Source organism: Canis lupus, chromosome 16 (assembly GCF_048164855.1).
Source record: "Canis lupus baileyi chromosome 16, mCanLup2.hap1, whole genome shotgun sequence".
Lineage (NCBI taxonomy): Eukaryota > Metazoa > Chordata > Mammalia > Carnivora > Canidae > Canis > Canis lupus.
In genome coordinates, this window is record NC_132853.1 from 46412349 (window position 1) to 46435510 (window position 23162).

Consider the following 23162-nt stretch of genomic DNA (forward strand, 5'->3'; position numbering starts at 1 on the left):
CCTTTCAATGGAAGAGATGGATTTGTAGGAAACAGATCTCTACTGTAGGAATCTCCATCCTTTTATGGTGAATCAGAACAACCTTCTTAGAAACCACTCAGTGGCAAGTGGGCTTACATACAGCAAAACTCAAAGTAGAACAAAGAAAGCCAGCAGTTCCCACCACAATCCTGGCTCAAATATGACAGCATGGATATATCTATGAGCAAATCTGCAATAAGGCTATGAAACTATCATGCTCCAGTACTAAACCAGCTAGAGATTTTTCTCTTAATATTAGGGGAAATACTCAAAAAGGGTATGATAACAGTATAAAGTACTATGAAACTCTTTTCTGACAAGGACATTGTACTATCAATGACTTAGGCTTCCCCAGTAGGCTATGCTCCTAGAGCCAGCCTCCAGTCTTGACCACGATGATTGGTTTTGAAGCATATTACCTATGAATAAGAAGGAGGACTCTTCTTAAGCTATCGAAAAATATCTTAAAAACATATGGATTTCAGCTAGTAGGTCCAGAAATTCCTTGTAATCAATTGGATTTGTTTTTTATTTTTTATTTATTTTTTTAAAAAGATTTTATTTATTCATTCATGAGAGACACAGAGAGAGAGAGAGGCAGAGACACAGGCAGAGGGAGAAGTAGGCTCCATGCAGCAAGCCCGACATGGGACTCGATCCTAGGAATCCAGGATCACACCCTGGGCTGCAGGCGGCACTAAACCGCTAAGCCACCTGGGCTGCCCTCCACTGGATGTGAATCATGATTCAAGAGAACTTACTCTGGCATCAACCTCCTACACTGTATTTTCAGAAAACCAGTTGTGTTCTAGGAGCTGAGGCAAGGGTCCTGGCAGCAAATTTTGAGACCTACTTGGTCAGATACTGCACAAAACCAAGAAGTATAAAAATGGATTCTATCTTAGAAAAACTTACAATCTAAGGAGAAAAAGAAAATGCAAGAAAAAAATCAAACAGAAGTATAATATATATATTTTGTGACAAATTCTAAGTGCTATGGGAATATGACAAATGGGAAGAGTCAGTGAGAGTCTGTACAAGAAAACTAGTCTCAGAAGATCAGAAGATTTTTGTGTAAAGTATAAAATAAAGCAATGTAGGTAAATGTGATGACATGTTTATGTAGTTTAAAGTTTTACATAATAATTTTGTGCTAAACTAACTTCTGCCTACAATATAGGCCTATAAATAAGTGAAAAGAATTCTACCCCAGCAAATAGAAGAGCAATTGAAATATTCATGGTAAAATAAGAAAACCTTGAGAAAATGATTTTTAAAGATAAGACAGTTACAGTGAAGAGTGAAGAAAAATTCCTTCAGAATCTTTAAACTTCAAAAAAATCCCCAATCTAATGTTTCCTTTTATGTTTCCTCTATTTACGAAAGTACTGATTAAAAGTTCCATGTATAAATTATTCATCATACATGCAAATCTCCATACATACCAACCAATACAGTTTACTTTACAGGCAGTCATGTATCAGTAAATAAGAAGAGATACGTTCATCTGATAAAATGACAAAGCCTAAAATACATTGAAATAGGTGCAGGACCATTTCTTGTTACTAGGGAGAGGAAAAAAGCAATGTGAAGCCATTCAAGCAGAATAATAAGTAAACCAAAGCCAGATCAAAGGAATACAGAAGAAAGACTGAAACGTGAAGCTGAAATATTTATTTCCTTCAAAACATTATCCATGCCTTGTCCCTGGGCAGTTCAATATTTCAAAGTAGCTGGAAAATATTCTCACATTCATCACTATGCACAAGTAGATCAAATTTTAAGTAGGCAAATTTTCTGTTTATTTACCAAACATAAATGTAATATTTATCATTGAGAAAAGTTTTTCTGCTTATAAGAAATGATTTTTAAATAATGTGAAATAATTTTAAAGTCATAATAGATACTTTTCAGTACTTCCAGTGGAAGAAGCTGCTACAAATTATAACATTCATGGTGTAACCATCATTTTTAATGTCTTCACAAATGATGAAACAGAGTGAACATTTTTTGAGTGTTCATTACCCTCATTGGTTTAGAGCAATTCATTTATTTTTTTTCTTTTTGAGCAATTCATTTATTATTTCATTTCATTTTTATACTGATAAGAAAGTTATCTTTTAGTATTTTTCACAAATGAAAACAAGGAAGTTTAGAAGAGTTAAATGATTTGCCCAAATGTTCACAATGACAGAATGAGAAATTAAAGCAGCCCATCTGACTTCAAAGTCCAAAGTTGCATCCAATACAGAAAAGAAGACAAACTCTATACTATTTTCATTATGTTAAAAGCTACACAGGTGATCCCTGGGTGGATCAGCGGTTTGGCGCCTGCCTTCGGCCCAGGGCATGATCCTGGAGTCCCGGGATCAAGTCCCATGTCCAGCTCCCTGCAAGGAGCCTGCTTCTCCCTCTGCTGTGTCTCTGCTTCTCTCTCTCTGTGTCTCTCATGAATAAATAAATAAAAATCTTTAAAATAAAAAAATAAAAAATAAAAAAATAAAAGCTACACAATATGAACATAATAATACGAGCAAACAAGGTCCAGGGGAATTCACTGTGCCTAAGGTAAAATAGAAAAGTTTTCACAAAGGGCAGGTCATTTGTTTGGTAAGATCATCACTAAGAATGTATAAGAGGTGTAACTAACATATATACATATATGTTTGTTAACTATATATATTAAAATGTATATGTATTTGTAAAATACATATTTGTATTTGATATTTGTAAAATATGTTTTATTTTCCTCCTTACCATCACACTTTCCATGAAAAGGGGAATCTCCATCAGAAGATTCTTATTTATTTCAAGAGGAAGATGAATACAGTAGAGGTAAGAGATTTCTAAAGATAAAGTTTTATTTCAGATATAATAAAATATGCAACCATTTTTGCTGAATATAAAAAGCACATGCTCTATTAATAAGTGCATAAAAGTGTGGTTGCTGGAGAAACCAATCTTTATTTATAAACATAAATCACCCATGTTTCACTGACCATTTCTCCCTACCTCATACTACATTTTTCCAAAGGCCCCAGTGATTATCTTATATGTGCTCAGCAATAAGTGTAGTCACTGTTAATCTGCTACCATGTGGCATTCATTAATTCATTACCATTACTATGTTAAGCACCCATTATGTGCCAGGCACCTCACTAGATGTTAAGAAAACATCACTGAATGAATCACACCCAGTTCTGGTGCTAAGGGAGCTTTCAGTCTAGCAAAGGAAAAAAAGACATTGAATTAATACAAATGAGAACAATGAGGATTCAATTCAATGACCAAAAAAGAAATATGGAGTATTAAGGGTTTGTGTAACAGGGTGAAAAACCTTAATTAGGAATTAGGATGAAAGGAAGTAATGTTAAAGTTAATTGAATTTATATGTCAATTATACTTCAATAGAAAATAACATTTTTTTAAATGACAAAAAAGAAGTTAACTGAAGGGCGAGGAGGACTCCATAAAAGAAACTGCAGGGTAAAGGGTATTCTAGCACAAAGGATAACAAATGGAGAAACTGCAAGAGGGGAAGAGTGTGGTTAAACAGGGAAGAGCACAGAGGCCAGGATGACAACACAGGGAACAGAAGGAAAAGAGCCTGTGATGAGGCTGAAAAGTACCTCGTCATACTGAAATTCTAGAGACAGAACTTTTTTTTTTTTTTTTGAGACAGAACTTTTGTAGCTTTGTAGAAAAACTACAATGTCCAAGATGAAAAATACAATGGATGGGATTACAGTCACTGCTAAAGAAAAGGTTCATGAACTTGAAGACTTAGTAGTGGAAAACTAACCAAAACGAAGTACAAAAAGAAAAACAGAATTAAAAAAAAAAGGAAACAAAGCTCTGGTGACAACTCTCAGCAACCTAATATATGTGTATTTAGAGTCCTTAAAAAAAAAGAGAGATGGGAACAGAAAAATATTTGAAGAAATCATGGCCAAAAGCTTTTCAAATTTAATTAAAATTATAAATCTAAAGATCCCAAAATTCCAAGAACTCCAAGCATAAGATGAATAAAACTACAGGAAGGCACATCATATTCAATTTGCCCCAAAACCAGTGACAAAGGAAAAAAGAATCTTAAAAATAGTCAGAAAAAAGACATGTTATAGAAGAACAAAAGTAGATGTCTGGTGGAAGCAACGCAAGCAAGAAGACAATTTGGCGACATCTGTAAATTGCTGACAAGTTGGAGCTATGCCATGAAGGCAAGAACAATTCAGTATTAGATAATCTAATAATACGTTTAATAACTACTAGATTACCTAATCCCAAAATGGCCAATAAAATTGATAATCTTCCAGCCAGACTGACTGGGAAAGAGAGACAATACAAATTAACAACATTACAAATGACAGGGATTCCGTCACTATAGATTCTACACATATTAAAAGGATAAGAAGGCAGTCTTACGAAAGAAAGAAAAAAAAGTTTAATCCATACTTCCCAGCCCAAACAAAATTAACTTGAAAAATAGACCACAATCATAAATGTAAAACCTGGAACTATAAACTTCCAGAAGAAAACTTCTGTGATCTGAGATTAGGAAAAGATTTCTTAGTTGTGAACCCAACAGCACAATCTGTGAAAGAACTAACAAATACACTGGACTTCATCAAAATTAAAAACACCAGTTCCTTAAAATAAACCATTAAAAGAAAGACAAGGAAAGCCACACACTGGGACAAATACATTGGCAAATCATCTACCTCTTAAAGGATTTGTATCCAATATATACAAAGAATTTTCAAGACTCAATAATGAGAAAACTAACCCCGTTTTAAAAAAAAAATGAAGCTAAAGATTTGAACAAACAGTTGCCAAAGTAGATACATTTATGGCAAAAAAAAAGGACATGAAAAGTTTTTCAACATTAGTCACTAGGGAAATGCAAATTAAAACCACAGTGAAGTACTTGGACAAGCCTGTTGGAATTGTGAAAATAACAACACTGACCATATCAAGTGTTGGCAAGCATGGGGAAGAAACAGAACTCTCACACACTGCTGGAGGGAATGTAATATAGTACAACCACTCTGGACGAGGGTCTGGCAGTTTTTTAAAGACTTAACCATACACTTCCCATGTGATCCAGACATTTGACTTTCAGGATTTTACTCAGGAGAACAAAAAGAAAATGTACAAAGACTAATGCTCATAGAAGCTTTTCTGCAAAAGAGCCCCAAACTGAAAACAGCCCAACTGTTCACCAACAGGCATATGGGTCAACAAATTATGGTATATCCATACAATGGAATATAACTCAAAAATAAAAAGGATTGAACTATTGATATTCAGTAAAACATGGATGAATCTCAAAATTATTATGCCAAGAGAAAGAAGTGAGACCAAAAAGTGAACATAGCATATGCTTCCATTTATTTAAAATTCTAGAAATTAAACTAGAGTGACACAAAGGAAATTAGTGCCTGTCTGCATAAGGAGAAGTTGAAGAAAGGTGGGCAGGAGATTTCATTAGAGCATAAAGATCTCTTGGGAATAACTATATACTCATATAGGCATATTTTTGTGTGTTGGTAGTTTCACAAGTGTGTGTATATATATATATGTCAGAATGTGAAATGGTATATTTTAAATATGTGAAATATATTGCATTTCAACTATAACTCAAAAGACCTATTAAAATAGCTCTGAAATATATTAAAATATGTTCATCTCACTTATTAAAAGAGAACTGCAAGTTTAAACTATATTAAGATACTCTTTATTACGTATCACCTATCGGACAGAAATTTTAAAAATGTAACACATTCCATTTGGGAGGCTATGGGTCAAAAATCCTTCTAATATGCAGCGAGTAGAAATTCAACCAATGTGTGTGTGTGTGTGTGTGTGTATGAATTTGGCAATATGTAACAAAACTACATATATGTTTATATTTTGACCAGACAATACAAAAATGCATGACTACTAGGTTATTCATTACAGCATCAGCTATAATTGCAAATATTGGAACCAACTTGTATGCCCATAGATAGGACAACTGTTGCATAAACTGTGATTCATCCACACATTAGCATACTATGCTGATATATGAATGACCTCTAGTTTATAAGAAATGGAAAAAGCAAACTGTAAGAAAAAAACCACTGAGATATACACATATCTGCTCATCTGTGCAAAAACAAATACAGAAAGGATCTGTTAGAGATTAATGAATGAGACCACTCACCTACAGGGGCTAGGGCTGGGGCTGGGGATGAAAGGACAGGAATGAAGGTGGGACGCTGCTTCTCTGAATATACCTTTTAGTCCAGGTCTGATTTTTGAAACCATGTTAATGTTCGATTTACTCAAAAAATAAAGAACAAAACCAATGAGGACGGGGGATGTGATTCTAAAATAAAATGCCAACAACAAAAATATCTAACAGGACTTGAGCTCTCCAAAAAGAGAACTCTGCCCGTTTTGGTCCAGCCCTCTCCCACACCTGCCAATGAGAGTGGGCTTTGGAAGAAACAACCATGAAGGCACTGTCTAGCCCCCTCCTCTCTCTCCAGGAATGTCCTCTGCTATACACAGACTCTTGCTAGCTGCTTGGGCTGTGACCAGATGAGTACATTAATTCTATGAGGGAAGATTCCCAAGCTGTATATTGGCCACACACCTAAACCACAACCTTATCTATCTAATTCTTCTATTTTTTCAAATTAATTTTAAATTTGAGAGGGAAAGGGTTATTACTTACTGGCTTCTAATCTCTTCCAAATAAAAAAATGTTACAAATTTTTCAGGTTTTTTACAAGTTTAGGTCAAGAATTTATTCCTACTGAATAGACCCTAGCTGTTCCTAATAAAACAGTATCATAATTTTATTCTCATAAACAATCTTCCTTAAAATTGCTAAGGAAATCTATAGAAGCATGCCATTCACATTTTAAGTCAGCCTTTGTTAGTAACAATTTGTGATAATTCTGACAGGACATTTAAGATTTAAATAAAATCTTTAAAAAAAAGAAAAATTTTTTAAATTTTTAAAATTTAAAAAATAAAATACAGTTTGCAATGATATTATATAGGCCACATTGGGTCTATTGTTAAAAACGGGCATAACTATTTCAATAAATTCTTAATATACATTCTTCCAATTCATACTCCCTAAATAAATAGAATGGCTATTACTGTCTATTACTGTAAAGGTGGGAGATCTCAGTGAAGAGTCTCTCTTGAGATGGAGCTGGAATAGACAAAGCTTTTGTACATGTGGGTTGCACTTCCTATAGCTTCCCAGGCTCTCCCTGTGCATCTGCTCCATTCTCTTCTCAACCTCAATCAACACAACTACTCAGAACTTGAGCTTGCATACGGCCCACAGTGGCTGCCTAATCAATCCTCATCTTAGTAACTCTCCATGTTTCCAGCTTCTGCACTGATTTAGTCTCTAGGTTTCCTGGTTTCAAATTCCCAAGATCAGGAAGGAGGGGTTGTGCACTGTAGCACAACGGTTAAAACTAGGGGCTTCAGAGTCAAACATGTACAATTTCAAATCCTTGTACCTCCACTTACTAGCTGTGTCACCTTAAGCTTTTTGTATCTCCGAATAAAATGAGTTTGCTGGGGATCCCTGGGTGGCGCAGCGGTTTGGCGCCTGCCTTTGGCCCAGGGCGCAATCCTGGAGACCCGGGATCGAATCCCACATCGGGCTCCCAGTGCATGGAGCCTGCTTCTCCCTCTGCCTGTGTCTCTGCCTCTCTCTCTCTCTCTCACTGTGTGCCTATCATAAATAAAATAAAATAAAAATTAAAAAAAATAAATAAAACAAAATAAAATAAAATGAGTTTGCTGTCTTTGGATCAGGTAGGTGTCCACTCTAGACCCAATGTACGTTATCAGAGGAGAGGGGTCCTATGTAAAGAACATGGTGGGTGGCTATCAGAAGCTGTGGCTATGGCGTAGTCACCCATTTGGGACTTCAGGGAAGCACAAACCATGACATATACCTAGTATATGCTGCCATCTAGGAATCACCAGGATCAAGTCATTTAAAAAGCAAAAAAGTTGATCTACTAAGTGACCCAAGAGGTAAAAGTCCTCTTTACATACATTCTATCAGGAAAAGAGCACTGAATTGGGAACCAGAAGGCCTAGGATTAAGTTCCAGCTCAGTCATGTATGAACTGCACCATGCTGGTTAAATTGCTTAATCTCTTTGAACCTCAGCTTCTCCCTTTAAAATGTAGAAAATCAGGTATCCCTGGGTGGCTCAGTGGTTTGGCACTTGCCTTCTGCCCAGGGCATGATCCTGGAGTCCCGGGATCGAGTCCCGCATCAGGCTCCCGGCATGGAGCCTGCTTCTCCCTCTGCCTGTGTCTCTGTGCCCCCCCTCCCGTGTCTCTCATAAATAAATAAATAAAAATCTTTTTAAAAATGTAGAAAATCACAAACAACCACATAAGTATCTTTTGAGGATGAACTGAGAGAATATATACTGAAATCATTTTGTTGACTATAAAGCATTAAATAAAGTATTGCTATATTTTATTAGTTTATCAGCTCCCTGCCAGGCTTAAATTTATTTCACATTTCATTGTTAAAGTGAATTTTGACTGTAGTAAAACTCAAGAAGCTAAATATATAAACTGCTTTTAAAAATGAGTTTTGCAAACTTAATTCCTGAAGAAAAAATCTAAAAAAGCTAAAAGCCTCACGTTACAAATTAAATCTATTGTGTGAAATAGTGTCACAAATGTCTCTGTCAATAAGAGGTTTCTTGACCATCATAGCACACTGACATTGATTTAAAGCAGTGAGTTCTCACGAGAAGAAATGCAGAGTTCTGTAAAGACATATCTACAAAAGAAGTATGTAACAGAATAGAAACTTTCTTTTCAATCTGAAACAAGGTCACCACATATTTCTGTCCTTTCCATCATGCTTCTTAGACAGAGGGTTATGTCAGCCTGCTCACTGGGGCTAAGGAATGCTTACAATAAATGGGAAACTTTGACTGCTCTCCATCTAAAATGGTTTCAGATGCTCAAGCAGAGTGCAGAAAAGAGAACAGATGGGTCCCCCCCACCAACATCATTGATACTTAAGAGTGCTATTTTTAAAGAAAAAAATTATGTTGAGTTTATGGGCACTTTCCAAAGTGTAGGGGTAACTTTTCTCAAGATGACTCAAATGTCCGCATCAATGCAAAACTGAATACTTTTTAAATCACCTAACAAAAATGAATATAAATTTTTGATAGTGTCTTCTAATAATTTATCCATGATTTTCAACTTCAAATATAATGGTACCAGTTATAAAGAAAAACACTATTCTATTCCCACTAATTACTTAGAAAATTATTTAAATGAAATTTCTTAAATATACTATAAAAGTATGTTCACATCATAGTCACAACCTACAGAAGGAATGATGACAGTTTATGGGTGTGATAAACTTTCATGATGAATTGGAACTTTCTACCAAACAAGGTGACTCTCCCCAGTAATAATTTCAAACACTGCTACCATTCAAAACCACTGATTAGTCATAATAGAGCAAGTGAAGGAAAAATTAACTTCCCAAGTGAAGAACTTGAAATGTTTCTCATTATAATCACATAGCACCCCTTTAAAAAGCAAAAGCGAAATCAAAGAATCAGACATCAAAAGACTATTAGGTCTTTCAATATAGACCATTTCCAGACCTACTTTACTCCACATCAAACCTCCTTCGGGGTGTTTTCATTGTTCACTAAGAATAGAGATATATGGTTCAAATTACTGAAAGTTTCTTCAAAGTTCCTTGACATTTGTGTATTCCACACCTAAGATGAATAAATATTATATCAAATAATAAAAAACTAGAAGATCCAAATTTTAACAAAGTCATCAATTTTTAAATTCCCTTGTTAAATTTCATGATCTCAGACTTCAGGGACTATGAGTTAGGGGGAAAAAATGAAACATAGAACGGAAATAAAAGCATGTTTTTCTTAAGGTTGGAAATGTTTGACATTTGCTTATTTATTGTTTATTATAGTCTGACAAAAATCTCTCTTCCAGAAAACCAGGTCTGTTTGCTTTACTCCTAACCCCATACTTGGACTTTAAACACATTACCACATTCATTTCTAGAAAAATGTTCCCTCCTTTTTAGCAGGGAAATTATCTCTTCTCCACCAGTTCCTTTTCTGTTCTTCAAAACGTAGTTTATTGCAGAGATATTCAGGAAAGTTAAGTTTTCCTCCAAAGTCATCATATACCACACTGCTACCAATTCTCCAACCATTTGCTGTTCCCTATGAGAGGAATTACATCCATCTGCCTCCAGTTTGGGGGAATTTAGGGTCCTTCTCAGTCTAGACCATCGGTCTCTTCTATTTCTGTTCCAACTGGGCTCATTTTCTCTGGTTCCTTCACATGCCCTCTTGCACTCTCCATCCCTCCATACTGGGTTCATACTCTTCCAACTTCTTGGATGACTTCTACCATATACAAGAATAAATGCATCAGGTATGTAAGATGACATATTCAGAATATACTATGGGGATACCATCAGAAAGAGATCTACTATCAAAATTAACACCGAAAAAAAATTAACACCAGATTGAGAGTTTATATTAATTTATTACTGATGAAAACTTATTTTCTGAGTCTCTGTGAAGAAATCAAAGTATCTGATAGCTAACAGCCAACAATAACTGTGAGAAGTTACCATCATTAAAAATGTTTTCCAGTATTTCACATGTGTTATTTATTTTTGCTTTCTTCCTTTATACTTTTAACACATAGGCTTGAGTCCAATGTGAAATTAATTGAGCTTAAAGAAACATTGCTTTCAACATGGGTGATGATCTCTATCTTGTCTCAATTATGCTTTCTTTGTAAGACGTGATTTCTTATCACTAGTGTTGGCACTATTTTTCTGATTTGTAAAAATACAATAAAATACTAAGCTATAGCAAAGGGAGACAACATTCACGAACTGCCTAGTGGTAAAAACCTAACAATTCTATTGTGACTCTCGGCATAAGGTGGGGAAGTTCCTAATTTACTATTTTTTATGATGATGATTATACATGGACAGATATGGAGGGTAAAAATCTGTCAGAGTACTTTTAGCAACGGTTAGCAGAGGAAAATTTTGCCTACAAAGCCTAACAAAGGAGATACAGGTAAAAATATCCCAAAGTAGGGAAGGACAACCCATCCAAGTTAATTGCTCACTCTAATTTGATATAAATATGACTTAAAAACATCCAGCTCTCCTTGTTTTAATTCTACGGTTTTCAGAAATACTTCAATCAATGGTTTGGATTCTGGAATAGACTAGTCCACTAGAAAATAATATTCTTACCAAATATGTAGAAGCTCTTTACATAATTCTGAGTGGGGATTTTTGTAGACTATAGTAGCAGCTAAAACTAGGCTGACAAGGAAATATGACAAGAGTATCATTTTGAAGACCTGAGAACAAAAGCCAAGTTCAAAAACAAATAGCTTTCCCAGTAACTCCACTCCTAGGTATACACCCAAAGAATTGAACACAGGTACTTGTACAAATACTTGTGTATGAATGTTCATTGTAGCACTATTCATGATAGCCTAAAGATAGAAATCCAAATGTCCATCAACAGTAGAATGGATTAATAAAAAAGTATTGTGTATACACACAACGAAATATTATCCAACCATGAAAAACAATGAAGTAGTGATACACACTGCAACATGGAAGAACTTGGAAAATATGTAAGTGAAAGAAGCCAGACACAAAGATTACATGTTGTAGTATTCTATTCATATGAAATATTCATAATAGGTGAACTCCAGAGGCAGAAAGCAGATTGGTGGTTGTGAGGATCTGGATCTGGGAAGGGGTAGAGATTGGGGACTAAGTTGTTTAATGAGCACAGAGTTTTATTTGGGAGTGATGCAAATCAGATACAGATGCTCGTTGTACAATATTGTGAATGTACTGAAAGTCACTCAAATGTTCACCTTAAAATTGTTAATTTTATATTATGTGAATTTCAACTTAAGTTTAAACAAAACAAAACAACTAAACAAGAAAACAAAACAACTAAAACTGTGGAGAGGGGCACAAGTGAAAATGCCTACAAGGTCCAGGTAACAAAAATAAGAATGAGCCCAAAACAACATTCTCTGCATAGAGTTATGTTGTCGCTTTGAGGTAATTGGTTAATGTTGTTTAATTTTTTCCTTTAGTTTTCTCTTTTTTAATCTGTCCAATAGAGATCTAACTAACTTCTTTTCAAAGTGGTTTCAGTGATTCTTTGCATTGTTTACAATTTCACAGATTTCTGCTCTTACCTTTATTTCTTCTGTTGTCTTCATATTGACTCTTGTCTTTTCCTAGCTTCTTGAGGTCACTTCAATCTAGACACCAGATTAGAGATACTTCCTAATATTTGATGGGGAACACTTTCATTAAATATTTGGACATTTTAATTATAATTCCATTTTTAACCTAGTTATTTAAAAGTATAATTTTAAGTTGACAAACCTGAGGGTTTAAAAAGAAAACTGGCTGCTTATTATTGATTACTAACTTAATTGCACCAAAAACAGAAAAAGTGGTCTCAATGGCAATGATTCTTTGAAAACTGTTGTGACTTCGATTATGACTTAATCTAAACATTATGCAATCAGCTCCAGCCACCTGTTGCCATGAGAGAGGATGGCTTAGTGCTGCCAGATCTTGCAGAGAAACCAGAAATTCAAATACATGTGAAGTCTCCTAATTTTATAATGCTGGCAACTGATTCAAACTTTGCAATCTATTTTGCAGGCCAAACTGAACACATGTGCAGAATGACTCAATCTGCAGCCCAAGAAAGTAAGAACTTGAGCAGGAGAACATCAAAATGAACAAGTAAGCACAGAAATGGCAAAGATCAGAGCAGCGTGAAGGAGAAATGATGAAGGGAAAGGAATGGCTTCAGTGACTTCCTGAAACTCTATAGGAAGTGAATTTAAAAGTGGAGTTTAAAAAGCGAAAAATAAATATAAGTATCAAATATATACTAATAAGTGCTATATAAAAAATTAAGGCAGGAAATGGTCGGAGACTAAAATACATATGTGCAAGTCATTGCCATAAGAATGGTACAGAAGAATGGTTTCCAAAGCTATGGTCTTGGACTGGATTGTCTGGGGAAAGGATCCAGAGGAAGCAGAGCATAGAATGACCATGCAATCAAGACTGGGTGGAAGGAAGAAAGTCAGGAGAATGTGTGTCCCAAAAACTGATGAAGAGAATGTTGTAGGGAAAGGAGACTGGACAAAATCCAGATCGAAGGTCACTGTGACCTTAGGAAAAGTTTGGGTAACATGATGAAAGAAACCAGATGGGACTGGGCTGAAGAAAGGAAGTGGAAGATGAGAACACAGAGAAAATTTGCAAAATAGCTACAGAAACCTGCCTATGAAAGCAAAGAGGGTAAATGATCACAAATGCGGGTGTTGTGAGAAAGGGTGTTTTCAGGTGGATACCTACTCTTGTCTACACGTTAAAAGGACCAAGATAGGTGAGAGATAGTAAGATCTTAAATTAGTCTGCACAGTGGAGAAATGGGCAATATTTGGGAAAGGAGCCAGAGAAGAAAATGGGTATGAGAGACGACCTTCTAAATTCACAGAACATAGGAAAGTAAGGTTTTAAAGCAAGGACATTAAGGAAAGTAGAAACTACTTGGGTTTGGAGATGCAAGAATAGAAATAGCTCCGATTTTACATGTAATTAGTGACAGGTGGCAGGCAAGGAGGAGAAGATAACAAAGGCTTCCATATATGCTCCATGAACAAATAGTGTCAGGAATAAAAAACAAAAAAACAATAGATATAAAGGCTCAGAAGGATATGACTGTGATCTATTATACTAATAAAGCATATATCAATGGTGTGAAAAATTAAAGAATACGCATGGCAACAGAGAATATGATTTTCTGGAGTTAGAAAAAAAACCATTTGGGAGATCTGAGTCAGCCTTTGATTCACTTATTAATTTTGCAGAAAGCTAACAGTGTTATACTGCTCAGGAGGCCGATCAGCTCCACATGGCTCACTCTTCTCCTGAAAAAGAGGCAAAAGAGCATAAAGCAAGCTAAAATCAAGGAATTTTTTTAAAATCCAAGTTTCAAAGCCATGGAAAGGTCACTGTATTTAGATTTTAGTCACATAAATTAGTCTATAATTGAATCTATAGTAAATCACAATAATTGATTCCAAAAATGGCCATTCTGACTTCCCATAAATTGTTTTCATTATGCAATGATAAGAAAGATGGGATACTATATATTATATTTCAAAAGAATTCTATCAGAAAATAAGTTAAGAATAGCTCTAGTCTCCATATACAAAATGGCATCTGGCTAACTAACATCTCTTGAATCATGCAAGTACTCACTAAAAATACCTAGAAAGAGAAAGAAGGGGGAAAATGAGGGAAAAATCCCAATAACAAGAACTAACAACCCAATGAATAAAGCTGGGAGGAATCTCCTAGAAATACAAAGCAAATGGAAACGGATCGATAAAAAATACCTAAACAGGTCCACCTGAGAACAAACGTAAATTGGTCTTAGGAAATAGAACCAGAGAAAAATTAGGTAGAAAGACACCCTCTTCGTCTCTCAGGTAAAGGATTCTGTGTTTGAACAAATAAAAAAAAATGGTAGCTGGGATTCTTCCACGTAACAAAGAACACCAGGGTAATATTCACAGATGTTTTGGATACATCCATTCAGAGCCAGTAAGTCCCAGAAAACATCTCACTTTACCCAATGAGAGTAAAGAATGAATGATGGTAGACTGTATGCTGGAAGCTGTAATTTCCACAACTAAAGTTATATAGATGGAAACAAAAATAGGAAGAAACTTGAGTTCAGTATATACAGGACTCACATTAGTTCAGAAGAACAGACTCACCACACTGCTCATGAAAAAGTATCCCATCAGTATAGCAGAATTTCTATTGGTAATACTTCCCTAGAAACTTCAAACTTCACTGGCAGCTGACAAATAGTGTTTCTAGCCAGCTGTAGCTCTCAAACAGAATAGGAATATTATACAAGTAGATGCAGAGCACAGACAGGACAATCCATACCCAAAATTCATGGTATACTAATGCCAGATGGTATCTACAAAAATGCACACCCAGTGTAAGTTCAGTAAGTATTTGTGAAATAAGACCGGACAAAATTTACCTTGTTCAAGATTGAGTAATAAGATATGAAAATACCAACTGGAGTCTAAAAGATAAACTACAGAACCTGGTAATACAAACATTTCAAATACACAGAAGAGTCACCTGTCAAAATGGTCTCCTATAAAATCCACAAGAAAGCAGCAGGGATACTGAGAGGGATATGAATGACAGAAGACAGTCTCTAAGAAAGAGAGGGTTAAGTCTTAAGAATGATCTAAGATAAAAAGAATTCAGTGTGATTTAAAACTGGGAAATGATTAGGATAGAGAGAGATAAAAAAGAAAAATTTAGAGTAGAATAAAAACTCATCATGGAAGTAGAAGAGATACATGCAGGTAGAATGTCAAATTGGTGATGTTTTAAACCATCTTAAACATACTAAGAGGACCAAAAAACACAGATAAAAACATAAGAAAATCGGAAATACGAAGGAATAAAAGATACAGAAAAGGACATAGAGGATGCTAAACAGATATTTATATTTATACATATATATGCTAAATATATACATTTACATATTATATATTCCATACATATATATAAAAACTCAATAAAGATGTTGAATTAAACATTCTGGAGACAGATCTGGGCCAGAATAATAAAGATGTGAAATTTACTAAGTATTTGCTACTTGAAGCTGGGGGCTTGATGAGATCACTTAAGAAGTGAGTGTAAATACAGAAGAAAAGATGATCAAGGATTTAACTTGAAGAATTCTAAAACACAAAATCATGATATAAAAGGGGAATTCAGGTCAAAGGATATTGAAAAGACGCATCCAATCAATTAGGCAGAAAACCATCAGATGCTTCTGGTACCATGGAACCACAGAGGAAAGTTTCAGAAAGAAGAAGAAAAAGAAGTCCAAATTAAAGGGGGTCGACCCAGATGACATCACAGGTGGCCCCTCCTCCCACAGACACATGGAATATACAGCTGCACATATAGTAATTAACTGTGAAAGAAACCCCAAAACTAGCTGAGTTACTCAGCTACATTTGCCTGGCTCTGATAGAGAATGAGGCGAGAATGAGAATGAGGCCTGCATTTACAAGTCCCACAGGGCTATGGCAAACAAAGTAGTTCTTAATGTCTGCAGAAACAACCCATGAGTATACAAGAGAGATTCATCAACTGGGGTAGGAAGGGCTGACACACACACACACTCTTGCCATAAACACCACCCCCAGCACAGTGCCATGTAATAATGAGGAAACTCCCAACTCTCAGCTTCTGCTTGAGGACAGAGTTTGGACCTTACAGATACAAAAAGATAAGGAGAAAGGAAAAAAAGCATACTGCTAAAGAAAATCATCAAATCACAAAAGAAGTGAGCAAAAGAGGAACAAAGGACTTACGAAACAACCAGGAAACAATTAACAACATGGCAACAATAAATCCACAAACTATCAATTATTTTAAACGTAAATGGTTTAAATATTCCAGTGTTAAGACATGGAATGGCTAAGTGGATAAAACAAGACCCAACTACCTGCTGCCTACAAAACATCCACCTCAGCTTTAAGGACACATATAGACTAAAAGTGAAGGGATGGAAAAAGATATTCCATGCAAATGGAAACCAAAAGAGAGCAGAGTTAGCTATATATCTATCACACAAAATAGACTTTTAGCCAAAGACTGTAACAAGAGACAAAGTGGGTCATTATATAATGATAAAAGGATCAACCATCAAGAAGATATAACATTAGTAAATATTTAAGCACCCAACACAGGATTAAGAAATATGTGAAGCAAATATTAACAAACTAGAAGGGGGAAATAGCGGTACAGTCATAGTAAGGATATCAACAACCCATTGTCAACAATGGATACATCATGCACAGAGAAAATCAATAAGGAAACACGACTTCAGCTACACATCAGATCAAATGGACCTATAGACATTTACAGAATAGCCCACCCAACAGCAGCAGAGTATACATTCTTCTCAAGTACACATGAAACATTCTCCAGGATAGATCAAATACTAAGCCACAAAACAAGTCTTAGTAAATTTAAAATTAAAATATTCCGAAGTATCCTTCCAACCACAATAGTATGAAATCAAAAATCAATTACAAGAAGAAAGCTGGGAAATTCACACATATGTAAAGATTAAACAACATGCTACTAAATAATCAATGGATCAAAGAAGAAACCAAAAGAGAAATTGCAAAACTATCTTGAGACAAATGAAAATGGAAAAACAACAACCAAAATTATGGGTGGCAGCAGGTCTAAGAGGATAGTTGATATTATAGATAGACATCTACATTAAAAAAAAAAAAAAAAAAAAGAGGGCAGCCTGGGTGGCTCAGCGGTTTAGCGCTGCCTTCAGCCTGGGGCATGATCCTGGAGACCAGGGATCAAGTCCCATGTCAGGCTCCCTGCATGGAGCCTGCTTCTCCCTCTTGCCTGCGTCTGTTCCTCTCTGTGTGTCTCTCATGAATAAATAAATAAAATCTTAAGGAAAAAAAAAAAGATCTCCTCCCCAAAGCCCTACATTTACATGAAAATGTGTTCAACATCACAAACCATTAGGGAAATATAAATCAAAATCACAATGAAATATCACTACAAACCTGGTAAAAGGCTACTATCAAAAAGACAAGAGATAACAACTGTTGGTGAGGGTGTAGGAAAAGGCAACCCTGTGCACTACTGGTGGGAATGTAAACTGGTGCAGCCACTATGAAAACCAGTATGGAGGCTCCGCAGGAAATTAAAAACAAAACTACCATATGATCCAGTAATCCCATTTCTGGAAAAATCAAAGGAAACAGAACCACTACCTTGAAGAAGTATCTACCTATATTTTCATGTTCCTTGAAACATTATTCACAATAGCCAAAGTATGGAAACAACTTAAGTATCTATCTGTGGGTGAACAGATCAAGAAATTGTGGTGTATACATATAATGTAACATTATTCTCAAAAATGAAGGATATCCTGTCATTTACAACAATGTGAATGAATCTGGAGGATATTATGCTATGTGAAATAGGCCAGGCAGAAAAGGATAAATATTGCATGATATCACTTATATACAGAATCTTAAAAAAAAAAAAAAAAAAAAAATCAAGAGAAAAGTTAACTCCTAGAAACAGAGAGTAGAAAAGTGATTGCCAGGAGCTGGAGGTGGGGAAAATAGAGGATGGTAAAAACGATACAACTTTTCAGTTGTAAGATGAATATGGTGTTAGGATCTAATATATAATAATGATGTAACTACAGTTGATAACACAGTATTGTATAACTGAAATTTGCTTAAAAAGTGGAACCTAAATTTTTAAGAATCATTTTAAGAGGGCAGCCCCGGTGGCGCAGCGGTTTAGCACTGCCTGCAGCCCAGGGTGTGATCCTGGAGATCTGGGATCCAGTCTGGCGTTGGGCTCCCTGCATGGAGCCTGCTTCTCCCTCTGCCTGTGTCTCTGCCTCTCTCTCTTTTTCTCCTCCTCTCTCTTTCTGTGTCTCTCATGAATAAATAAATAAAATCTTAAAAAAAAAAAAAAAAGAATCATTTTAAGAGGTGCCTGGGTGGCACAGTCAGCTAGGTGCCTAACTCTTGGTTTCACCTTAGGTTGTGATTTCAGAGTCGTGAGATCAAGCCCTGTGTTGGGCTCTGTGCTCAGTGCAGAGTCTGCTTGGGATTCTCTCCCTCTCCCTCTGCCCCTCCCACTTGTGCATGCGGCCTCTCTCTCTCTCAAATAAATCTTTAAATAAATAAATAAAATAAAAATCATTTTAAGAAGTCATATGACCACTGCAATAAAAAAAATTTTTGATACATTATGACATCCATCTATGACTTTTAAAAACATAAAGAACTCTTAGAAAACTAGGAACGGATGGGGAATTTCCTTACCCTGATATAAGTGGCCTATTAAAAACCTTCAACCAAAAATTATACATCATTCATAGTTAAAGTATTCCCTATATACAAGGATGCCTGCACTCACCATGATATTCAACATTTTGTTGGAAATTCTAACCAGTGCAGGAAGGTGAGAGTGGTAATAGAAAAAGCATAAAAATTGAATAAGGAAGAAAAAATAAATTATTTACTGAATAATCAGTAAATAATCACCATAATCCACACAGCAACTCCAACATAATTTATAGGCCAACTTTGAAAATACATTCTGCAAAGTTGCTAGATGCAGGAGTCCAGTAGTTTTTTAAAATGTATTTCCAGGGACACTGGCATGGCTCAATCAGTTAAGCTTCCCACTCTTGATATTGGCTCAGGTCACGATCTCAGTGTCATGAGATTGAGCCCTGCACCAGGCTCCAAGGGGAGCTTGGCATCTGCTTGAGATGCTCTCTCTCCCTCTCTCTCTGCCTCACTGCCACTTCCCCACCATGTGCATACTCACCCTAAAAAAAAAATTAAAAAAAAAATTCTATCAGCTGGATCCTTCAATTACGAAATATAATCTTGAAAAAGATAAAATACAAAATGGTAATATAAACTATATGTAAGAATAAATTTAACAAAAATATGAAAAATATATGTGGAGAAAATTGTAAACATTTAAAGACATTAAAATAGGGGCTCCTGGGTGGCCCAGTCAGACCTCTGACTCTTGGTTTCAGCTCAGGTCATGATCTCAGGGTCCCGGGATCCAGCCCTGTGTTGGGCTCAATGCTCAGTGGGGAGTCTGCTTGAAGGTTCTGTCTCTCTCTCCTTCTGCCTCTCCACTCCCCCTGCTACTGTGCTCTCTTTTTCTCTCTCAAATAAATAAAAGCTATAAATAAATCTTAAAAGCTATTAAAATAGACTAATGGAGAAATATATTATTTATGGAAGAAATAAACCAATCTAGTAAAAATTTTAAATCTACTTAATCTATAAAAGCAATGCAAATAAAATAAAATATCAACAGAATTTCATAAAACCTGATTCTGAAATTGAAACAAAAGAGCATATAAGAATGGCTAAGACAATTCTGGAGACAAAGAGTGTGGGGAAAAAGAAAAAAGAATAGAGTGTGAGGGGATGTTATCACTGCATGAGAGCTCAAGATTTAGTGTTTTCTGAGTAATTAAAATGGCATAACAGTAAAGTAGCTCAATTTAATGTGATCATAAGCTATTTTGATTCTTTTAGGCTCTTCTATCATTTTCCAATTTTCTACAGCAAATATATACTAATTTTATAATAAAAACAAAGCTAAAGAATAGATATGTATAAAAGTTTTCTCATTGGATAATGTCAGCATCCAGAGTTCACCCTCCAAAGACCCTGCATAGGTTCATTTTAACATAAGCTCTCTATTACTATAGTAGAAAAAAAGTATTTCTCTCTTGGATTAGCCTAGAACAAAAGTGGGCAGTTACAAATAACAAGCTTTTTAAATAAATCAACTATAATATAATTTATCAATCTCTGGTTACATTTAACCCAACCTTGATATAATTAATCTAATTCCAGTTGCATGAAATCTATAATAATGTCATATGCATCAATTTCTTCTTGCTCCTCACTCTGTATAATATTTAGGCTGTTGGAGGTAATATGATAGATATGAAAATATGACGTATTTTCATTGAGTAATACATCATGAATTGTATCTGTTCTTAATTTCAGTAACAGTAATAAAAAATAGACTGAAAATTTGCAAACCAAATTCATCTTTAAACTTAAATATTCTTCATTAAAGCTACCATCACATCTTCCTTATTAAGTATCATAGCTTAGGGGTTACTTTATATTGTAGTAGAACAGTTTTTATAATTAATCTTCCAAGAAAACTTTCTTTTCATTTTTCATATATCATACTGCAAAAAACTTTATTTTTTTACATTTTATTTAAATTCAATTTGCGAACATACAACATAACACCTAGTGCTCGTCTCATCAAGTGCCCTCCTTAATACCCATCACCCAGTCACCTCATCCTCCCACCACCTATTCCCCTTTTTGCAACCTTCTTTGTTTGTTTCCAGAGTTAGAAGTCTCTCATGGTTTGTCTTCCTCTCTAATTTTTCCCCCCACTCAGTTTCCCTCCTTTCCCTTATGGTCCCTTTCACTATTTCTTATATTCTATATATGAGTGAAATCATATGATAATTGCCAAGAAAACTTCTTAAAGGTACAAATTTGTTTTCTAAACAAAATAAATTCTCTTATCAAGGTAAAGATACTTTCAAGCACTTATTAGGCACAGAAATCTTTAGCTTCTTTTTGTATAACTCTTTAATTTACTTTTTTTTCCTTTTTAAAGTATATATCACTAGTGATTCCTTAAGGTATTTTTTTGCCAACCTTATAAACAAAATGATCAAGCCACAGTCCTTCACTTTGGCAATATATAAAACTGAATTTAGAATTATACGATTCAGCTATACTTCAAAATTCCTGCACAAGACTGAACCTAGCTCTCTCTTTCTACCAAAATTCAAAATTCAAGCTCCTGGGTAAACTGAAAGGTTATCTGCTTTTAATGGAATTTCATCCAAATTTTTACAATAAGCAATGTTCCATTAAAAAACAAACCTAATCAAAATATAGTCCACTCTGTCCTTTGAACAATCACAAAATTATTTAATATTCCATTTGTCTTCTTTTAAGATTACCTTCTAGCAAATAAAAGTAAAAAAACTGTATTTACAACATTGGAGTTTTATTATCTATACTCTAAGGCATTCCTATTTGAAGATTAATCCCCATTCCTACTAATATTATAAATGTAGATTTATAACAACAAACAACCAAAAGATAAATGAAAGAGATTTATAAGAACCTTACAGGAAAGCTTTTCTACTCATGTTTAAAAATATAACTACTTTAAAAATATGACTTTAGGGGTAAATAATCTGTTTTCCACTGTAATGGGAGATTATAAATACTGTGTATATTAAACAAGAAAAGACTGTGTTTTCTAAAATGTATTAGAAAAATAGCACCCCAAAAATATTTCATAAATTTTCTCATTTTAAATAAAACTATAAAGTCAGGCAAAAGAAGAGGTGCTGCTCATTTTTATATAAATAAATATTTTATTGAAATAGAATTATTTTATAGAATGACTTTCAATAAACCAAATGATAAACATTTACTGACCATCACTACCATTGAGGGTTGGCCTCAAAGCAAATAAAAATCTACTTCAAGAACATTCTGAATTACGGTAGAAAACCTCAAGAATTTTTTTCTAATAATTGTATATGCAAGTGAAATTGTACTTGAAAAAGCAGTGGGTAGGAGCCACCCCACCCCCCCAAAAAAAGCAGTGATACCTGAAAAAATGACTATTTATTTTTTCAAAAAACAGTTGTTGGTAACAGAATCTTTACTGGAGGCAGGAATATTTCAAAAATCAATAATATTATAAGTTCTTAAGAAATTCTCATATTTTTTTCCTTACTTGTAATATTTGCTCAATTAGCTTATATCATCACCCATTCACCAACCAGCCGGTCTATGAATCAGATCACTTGTGTCTTTGATCCTCCAAAACAAACTAAATTGATAGATATATGACTGGGTTCTCAGAATGAGAGGTTCAAAACTGTACCAGAGTGAAGTAAAAGTGAGGAAAGGCCTCCAATAACGTCTTCCCTTTGATTCCAAACCAACCCAAATCCCCACTAAGTTATATATAACTTTATGTGTCTTTATGTGTCTAGCTTGGCACAACATAACAATTTGGATGAAGATGTATATTTAAGGGAAATGTGTATATGTGTCCACCAAAAGAAACATAAGAATGTTCACTTCAGCACTGTCAATAATATCATCCCCAAGCTAGAAACTGACAGTAGGATGGATAAATAACATTGTGGTATGTTCACTTTGAAACATTATTCAACAACAACAACAACAAAGAAACATTATTCAACAAGTGAGAATAAGCTAAAATGCTATTTAACAATATGGTCTCAAAATCTAAGTTGAGCAAAAGAAGTTCATTTTTATCCAACTCCATCTGGAATACTGAAT

The 23162-nt window shown here is 34.9% G+C and overlaps 1 protein-coding gene across 10 annotated transcripts in view; it reads right to left on the minus strand.

Annotated features, from left to right (window-relative positions):
* CEP112 (centrosomal protein 112) overlaps positions 1-23162 on the minus strand; it is a 400571-nt gene that overhangs the window by 257476 nt on the left and 119933 nt on the right. The gene's annotated exons all lie outside the window — the stretch shown is intronic.